Genomic DNA, 8,144 nt, shown 5'->3' on the forward strand with positions numbered 1-8,144 from the left:
TCGACAGAATTTATTTGAGGAATTATAGCTATTTCATCAGAGTAAAATTCCCGCCACCAAATATACGGGTCCTTTAATCCATCCCATGGATCAGCAGGGGAAAAAAATTCATGAAGCTCTAAAGCACAGTTTTCAAAACTTTTTGTTCCATCGCCCCCTACTCAAGCGAACCCATAGAATCCTATGTTAAACCTGTAGCTTTTATCACCCCTCCTCCCGGACCTTTCCTTTTTTTCTTTTTTACCAGGCAGGGACCGGGCTCTGTCCCGCTGGGGATATAAGCCATTTACACAGCTGAGTTGGTCCGTGCTGGAGAGTGATGAATGTGCCCGACCGGGGCGCCCTCGAGATACATTCGATGGCTCCCAGCTCCGGCACATCCAACCCTCTATCCCCCCCCCCATCCATATTGAGAACCCCTATCCCGTCCCGTCCCAGGACCATTCCATCGCCCACTTTGGGAAACACTGCTCCAAAGAGAAGAACATTTTCAAAGATGTTTCGCAATAATATCTGACGTATAACTAACAGTCAGTAACTTCTAGAAAAAATTATTTTATCATCCAACATTGCATATAGTTCTTATTTATACCATTCAGACTCTGGTGCAGGGCCGGACTTAGGCAAGTGCGAAGGGTGCGATTGCACCAGGCCGCAGAATATCAAGGGCAGTAAAACTTAACATTTTAAAACTAAAACTGCTTTAAAATGCAAGAACTTGAAGTTCTGCCGATCTATTGAGGAAAAAGATGTCGATTTACTAGCAGGCACACAAACGGACCCTATCACAATGAATCCGCGTATGTGTGTGTATGTATTTTTTTGGCCCCTACATCATCCGGGAATCGGGCCTTGATTTTTGACAATCTCTTGACTTTCAGCTGACCCCCTTATAATTATTGATTTTCAAGAAAAGTTAGAGTTTTAAATATTGGAAAAATATAAAACCAATACCTGATACCTCAGTGCAGTGCTGGCTTAATACATGGGCTCAACCATTGACAAGAAATATAAGCCCTTATTTCTCCTCCAAGGGCTCAACTGGCCACAGCCGGGGCTTTAAGAGAGCAGAGGGGTCCCACAAAACTTCAGTCTGGTTAAAAATTTTCGAGATTTATAATGTAAATTGGTAAGCAGGCATTTTAGCCAAGTGGGGGGGGGGCTCAAAAAACACTTTGCTTGGGGTCCCATAATGCCCTACCCAGACAGATCTGGGGTAGGGCCACAAATTCCCAAAATAGCCCTCCGTCCGTCTCCGCAATTTTGTTAACATGATTGTCTCTATCCACCAGAATAGCCATGCGTTAAGACAGCCCTGCTTTCCGGAAGTTTCTCGGGAAGGTTCTCTGACGGACCTGAATGCCGTCTTTCGTGGAAATTAGTTTAATGTCCCGCTTTTGTCCCAGTGAAATCAACCAGATAATCAGTATCATCTAATTCGATCAGCCGTGGGTGTCCATATTTTATGAGTATGAGTGGGAATCAAGCCTTTCTTTAACACGTTAACTGGTGAGGGTTTTTGCAGGGCTGCAACTACAGTTAGATGTTTTGTCGGCCTGGGTAAGTGCGCATGTAATATTGAAGGATAGGTTAAAGGGTGAAATTCGGACCTCCTCTGGTACAGCGTCCGAGGCACCAGACCCACCTACCCCCCCGTCCCCCAAGTTGCAGATTTGGGTTTTTGGCCCATCAGTAAAGAGAAAAAAAATGTTCACTCGTGGGCAAATGACCTATTGTTTTTTTGTCAATCGTTATGACTTACGCCACACTGTTGGATGACCTTTCTTCAAAGTGGCCCACCAGTTTTAATTTCTTGTTATAATATATAGCCTGATACATACTTATCTGTATGTTCCCTTAGCATTATATATATTCCTCTATTTCCGTATTTTTCTCTATTCGTGTACGTCAGCGGTTCTCAACGCTTTTTTGATTCGTGTAACCCTTTTTGGTACATTATTTCTAAGACGGAGCCCCTTAGGCCTCGTGTTTTGTTTATTCATCAAATTTACTGATTTATTCCATTTTCCTCGAGTGACCGTGGAGCCCCTGGGAAGTGCACATAGAGCCTCAAGGGGTCCGCGGAGCAACAGTTGAGAACTGCTGGTTTATGTATTCAACGTGATATTAACGTGTATACTGTATAATATGCATGTAAAATATCATCAACAAAAGTTGTTTCGGTCATAAGGTCCAACAAGAGACATTCTTCTGGCCTGCTTCCGTGTGTTAAAACACGTGTTTGAAATGGGCAAAGCGGTTTTTGTTGATCTTTTATTTACGAGTATTTAACGGAGGAAAAAATTGGAGAAAAAAAATGTTTTCTTTCTCGCGCGTGTCAGCGGTTCTCATTTTCTCACGTTCGCGTTCAATCAAACGAATGTCCGATAATTTCAAAGGTCATTTTTATCCATACAATATCATCATCATGTTTTTCATCGACTTGAAAACATCCCGACTTTATTTTCCTTCTATACAGGGTGTTTCAGTGTTCCAGGGTTACAAACTTCTTTACTTCTAGAAGGGATAACATACACCTAGACGTCTTGCACTCAACAAATGAATGCAGGTCAAAAATGGTTTCCTGACGCTGTAGATGGCATTGTACGAACGAGGGAGTCCCAGACGTTTCATGCGTCGGCTTGCTAAATCGTCGGATCTATATCATGCCCCGATTACTTCTGGGAGCATATCAAAACACTAGTGTAACACACCTCTATTGACATCACTGATTAACCGATAGCATGCATTGCAGGGAAGTCCAGCACATGCCCGGAATCTTATGGAATGTTCAGAATTCCATGAGTTGTAGATGTGAGGCCGTGAACGACACTTTGAATAACTTCTTTGGCCTCTGTTACTTTTGTTGATGAACAGTATATTTATTATTAAAATGCATATTAATTCACGTGTTGTCCTTTCACCTCTGGTGCTTTCTGTCTACCGCGTCAGGAAAGCATTTCCGACCACTCGTTGCTTGTGCTTCAGAATCGTCTATATGCTCCCTACCTCTGCTAGAGGTTTGTAATCCTGGTACCTCGGGACACCTTATATAATAAGAAATCAAACAAAAACTATACATACTCAACAATGTATTGTATATAGCCGCCTCTCGACTTGCGAGCATTTTCTGTTTCAAACCATGTGACCATAAGATAAATAATTTTATCATTAAGTGAGAAATGTGCTACTGCAGAGACGTCGGAACCATTTTATATTTGTGGGTGCTACCCATAAGAGAGAACAACAGTCCGTTTTCCATCTTTTTTTACCTGCGTGAAACTATCGATACACTATGCTGAAGTTCCCAAACATAAGAGCCATACCGCTGGCTCTACGGTGTGTTGAAACCGAAGGTGGTGGAAGCTATGAATGTAACATAGAATCTTATGGGTTTTTTTAAAAGGAGATCTGAAGTTTTTTTCTTTTCTGTGAAGGAAAGAGAAATGGGACAAATATATGAGTTTGGAAAATTTGCTCTCTTCTGCCAGTGCTTCCCAAAGTGGACGATATCACTTTCTGAGGGGGTGATGGAATGGCCCGAGGGATGGTAGAAGCTTTGGGTATAATGTAGGATCTTATAGATCAGCGTTTCTCAATCTTTCTGAACACAAGGACCACTAAAAAATTTCTCAAACCCAAATATTGTAAATTAGGCGGAACACTAATTTACAATATTTGGCCTTGTTAATTATTGAAACCTATGTGAATATTATTAACTGCATACCATGGAATAATTTCCATTCAATCAGAATTAAGTTTTAAAGTATGACTGCGAACCACATGTATCATTTTCATGGCCCATAGGTTAAAAAAAAGCTGATTTAGGTTGACTTGAGTTAGGGGCGATGACGAAAAAAATTTCCCTGAAAAGAAGTGGACAGCAAAACAAAATTTTTTAGTAAACTGTGTTCTAAGCAGAATTTGATACGATAGATAAATCTACACATAAATGCAAATTAATTTCCACTGATCGAAAAAGCTTCGGTAGGCATGGAAGCATTCTTAACCGAACATGTACGCAGCATAAAGGAAAGATTGAGTCTCTTTTCACCTTCACCCTACGAGTTCTCTTTCGTTCTTACATGTATATAGTAGAAAGATACATTATATGTGTGGAAAAAAATTAGTTACAGGGGTATAAAAGAGTGAGAAATAAAGGAGGGAAAGAAAAAGCAACTTCACTTGATAGTGTTACTATGAATCTTCGCGATGGGGAAGAGAGGGAAGAAAACACAGACCTTGTTTGAATTTATTCCACTGGCGTTTGGACGCAATATTACGTCCGTGATCGTAAAGGGGTTAAATTTAGTGTTCAGTGATGAATATTGTATTCACCATAATAATTCGACAGCATTACGCTTCTTTCTCAAATTTACCTGTACATTATGTAAAAGAAAAAATGAGCAACATCTCTCCTTCCATTTTTGACTGACGTTGCGTTTGCGCAACAACGTTTTATTTAAAAATTTTGTTTCCAATTAAATTTTCATACAAATTTTTGTATGAAATGAACATTTTTGGAAATTAAAAGGTCTAATGACTGCCATGGTATTTTTTTAAAATTGGTTTGTAAAGAAATTCTTGTATGACTTTCAAAAATGAAATTTTTGGAAATTTAGTCCTGCGTGATTTTTGATCTGAAAACTTAATAAAAAATAGCTTTACTCTTGATTTTGTTTGTCATATGATACATAAGGTTTCCCGAAATTAAAAAAAAAATGATATAACTAAAATTAAGTTAATTAATTTATACATTAATTCAAAGTTAATCAATTGGAATTTCACAAAACATGGTGAATTATATGCAATTTTTCGAAACTTCTCAAATAAGTTGTTGAAATAAATAACAGTTATCATAAAAAAAAAGAAAAAATGCGCAATTCGGTCACGAATTGGAAAAGCGGTCAAAAATTGGGGGGGGGGGGGGCACCCATTTACTAGTAATTTTAGATCATGGGAATGTTAGAACGGTGGGAATGAAAGGGTTATTAAGGAAAAGCATACGAATACAGCAGGAATGTCCATCGGTATGAACATGAAAATTTCTGTAAGTACTTCCGAATGTTGATTCTCCGAATTAATTATGACAGAAATGAATTTTAACTTCAGTTTTGTTTTTAATTCTTCGGCACAGATCGAATATCGGAACGCGCATTTGCGAAATAGTGAGTTAAATACCTCTTTTTTTTTTTCGTGTTTTGCATGTCCATTCTCATTACACGTGATCCATTGCGATCATTTTTCGAATTACAATCGCTCTTTTTTCCTTTTTTTTTTCTTCTGAATTCATGGTGAATCATTGTTGAAGGACAGTATTTCCAGACAGTCCCTTATTGCTATTTACATGTAGCTATATAAATACGGTTCCGAATGATGACACTAAACACTATACGACACGATTTGTTCTCGTGACCTGCTTCTTCTCTTAATAAGGAACGAGTGGACGGAATATCCTTGGAGGTGAGTGAATTGTTTTAATTGAATTACTATTGTTTTCAATTATGCTAATTTGTAATTCAAAACGTTATTTTTTTTTCGTTTTTCCCCCATCAAAGCTCTGTTTTTTCGTTTCTATTCCTCAAACATAAAAAAAACGATGGATTGACTATTAACATATTGTTAGTTTCTTTAAGTTTTCATTTTTTATTCTTTATATATATTAAAATGAATTTATTACAATTTAAAACATGATATGACATTTCCAAAAACCGTCAATGTACAGTATATGCCAATGTCTGAAGCCGGGCTTGTTTTAAATTGGTCGGATAATACGAATCTTTAAGATTTCTTAAGGTTAAATGAAATAAATAAAGCCATAAATCGCAAAAATTACATTTTTCAAATTTTTTTTCAATACAATAAAAAGATCAAATGAAATATATCAAATATGAAGTTACATGAAATATTGTAAATGCCGCTGCAGGGTCCTACTGTGCGATAAACAGTATAAGTATAATACTGAAGTTATAATAACAAGAAATTGAAAAATGGAACTTTGACCTTTTTTTTAATCGTAAATTGTTGAAAATATTTTTATTCAGGGTTTCAGTGAGGTAATGAAAACAGTACAAATATAGCAGTGAATATAGATGAAAGGATGTGAGATGTGAAACGGAAAAAAAAAGTGCACAGCAAATATAAAAAAATTCTCATTAAATGGAAAGCGTTGATTGAAGAGATGAAAATTAATGAATGCTGATTGAAATATGAGAGGGATGGGTTTGATCGGGTAAGAAAGGGATAAGGGGGAGAAAATAACACAGGTGATGACTAATACATTGAGAAGATATATAAGTATAAAAAATATCCATCCAAAATGATTTCATTTTAGATTTTATTTATTTACATGACCTCACAAAAGGCCACATTACTTGGACTGGAAAACAAGCAATTCAGTGAGAAAATAGACAAACTTGAAACAAAAATACGCAAGCATAAAAGTGTTGAAACGGAGAGTAAATTAAAAAGTTCCTATACTAATGAAAATAATTTACTAGTTTAAAATATACATTAAAATTTCAAATAATAAATAAAATTGATACTACAGCAAAAATGAGCAGTTAAATTGAAATTACAATAATATCTGAAATAAGTATAAAATATTAAATGGTTAGTAAATATTAAAAATAAATATAAGACAAAATTTGTGAAATTTTCGAAATAGAACAAGCTTAATGAAAAAAACCAAAAAAAAAAAAAACCCAGAGTATATAAGTCTAAGTGATTCGGGTGTTGTGTGTGGTGGCTTGCCCGTGCCTTCAGCTTCTAATATGCGAGAAGTTAGATCTTTCTAGTAGCTGGGGTACTTCCTGATTCCTGAGGGATATAATCTATGCAAGTATCAAATGACTTTCGTGAAGAGTTTCAGTGACGGGTTACCGTAAAATGAGTCATATATAATTCTAATATATTCCCATACCCTGATACTAATTGATGTGTAGTCATCAAAAGGAGTGAGTAATGAAATTTGTTGCGTAAAAAAATAATATCAAGGAAGAAAGCGATTTGAAATATTCACATTCAGTGAGGGGGAAGGGGGGACTCAAAAAGGACCCAGCATATTCGAAAAAAAGACATGAGGAAAAAGAGTAGTGATAGGTTATAAATTTTTGATACGAAAGGGATATACAAGAGGGGGAGGGGAAGCATAATGAAAGACTAATACCGTAAATGCAATTAAAGAAAGTGTACGGGGAAAGGAAAGCAAAAGGTTATCTTATATTCAGTAGAAAAGAGACACAAGGAGGAAAAAAAAGGACGAAAACGTTAACTTATATTTGGTAGAAAAAAGATGGAAAAATTAAAAAAAAAAGGAGCAAAAGGTTGGTTTATATTCGGTAGAGAAAAGAGAAACGGGAGGAAAAAAGGAACAAAAGGTTAGTTTGTATCCTGTAAAAAAAAAATACAGAAAGAAAAAATGAACAAAAGCCTTTATTCGGTGGAAAGAGATACGAGAAGGGAAAAAAAAGAACGAAAGGTTAGCTTATTTTTGGTAGAAAACAGATACAAAAGCAGAAAAAAAGAACAAAAGCCCATATTTCGTAGAAAGAGATCGGAGAAGGGGAAAAAAAGAAACAAAAGTTTAGCTTATATTCTGTTTGAAAGAGGTACAGGCAGGAAGGAAAAAAAAAGAATAAAAGGTTAGTTTATATTTGGTAGGAAAAAAGATACCGGAAGAAAAAAAAGAAACAAAAGTTTAGCTTTTATTCGGTGGAGAATGAATAAAGGAAGAAAAAAAAATTAAGAACAAAAGGGGTTAGTTTATATTTGGTAGAAAAGTGGCAAAGGAAGAAAAAAAAAGAACAAAAAGTTAGCTTATATGTTCGGTAGAAAAAGAGGTACAGGAAGGGAAAAAAAGGAACAAAAGGTTTCGGTAGAAAACATATACAGGAAAAAGAAATAGAAAAGGTTGTCAGATTAGGTAGAAAAGAGGATAAAAGTGCATCACCTTTTTACTCGTCTTGTATATCTTCTTCATCGACTCTCAGCCATTCCTTCTATCCTTTATTTTTAGATTCGGTAGACAATACAGGAAGAAAATAAACGGATGCCAAGGAGCTGTAGAAGGTAAAAGCTTCCAACAAATATGGATAGTAAGAAAAAGAATGGAAACCAAGCCAAGTTCTCCATCACATAATGTC

This window comes from Pholcus phalangioides, unplaced genomic scaffold, assembly GCF_987345545.1.
Source record: "Pholcus phalangioides strain wild (caught in Gottingen) unplaced genomic scaffold, Ppha-v1.0 ptg000009l_1, whole genome shotgun sequence".
Taxonomy (NCBI): domain Eukaryota; kingdom Metazoa; phylum Arthropoda; class Arachnida; order Araneae; family Pholcidae; genus Pholcus; species Pholcus phalangioides.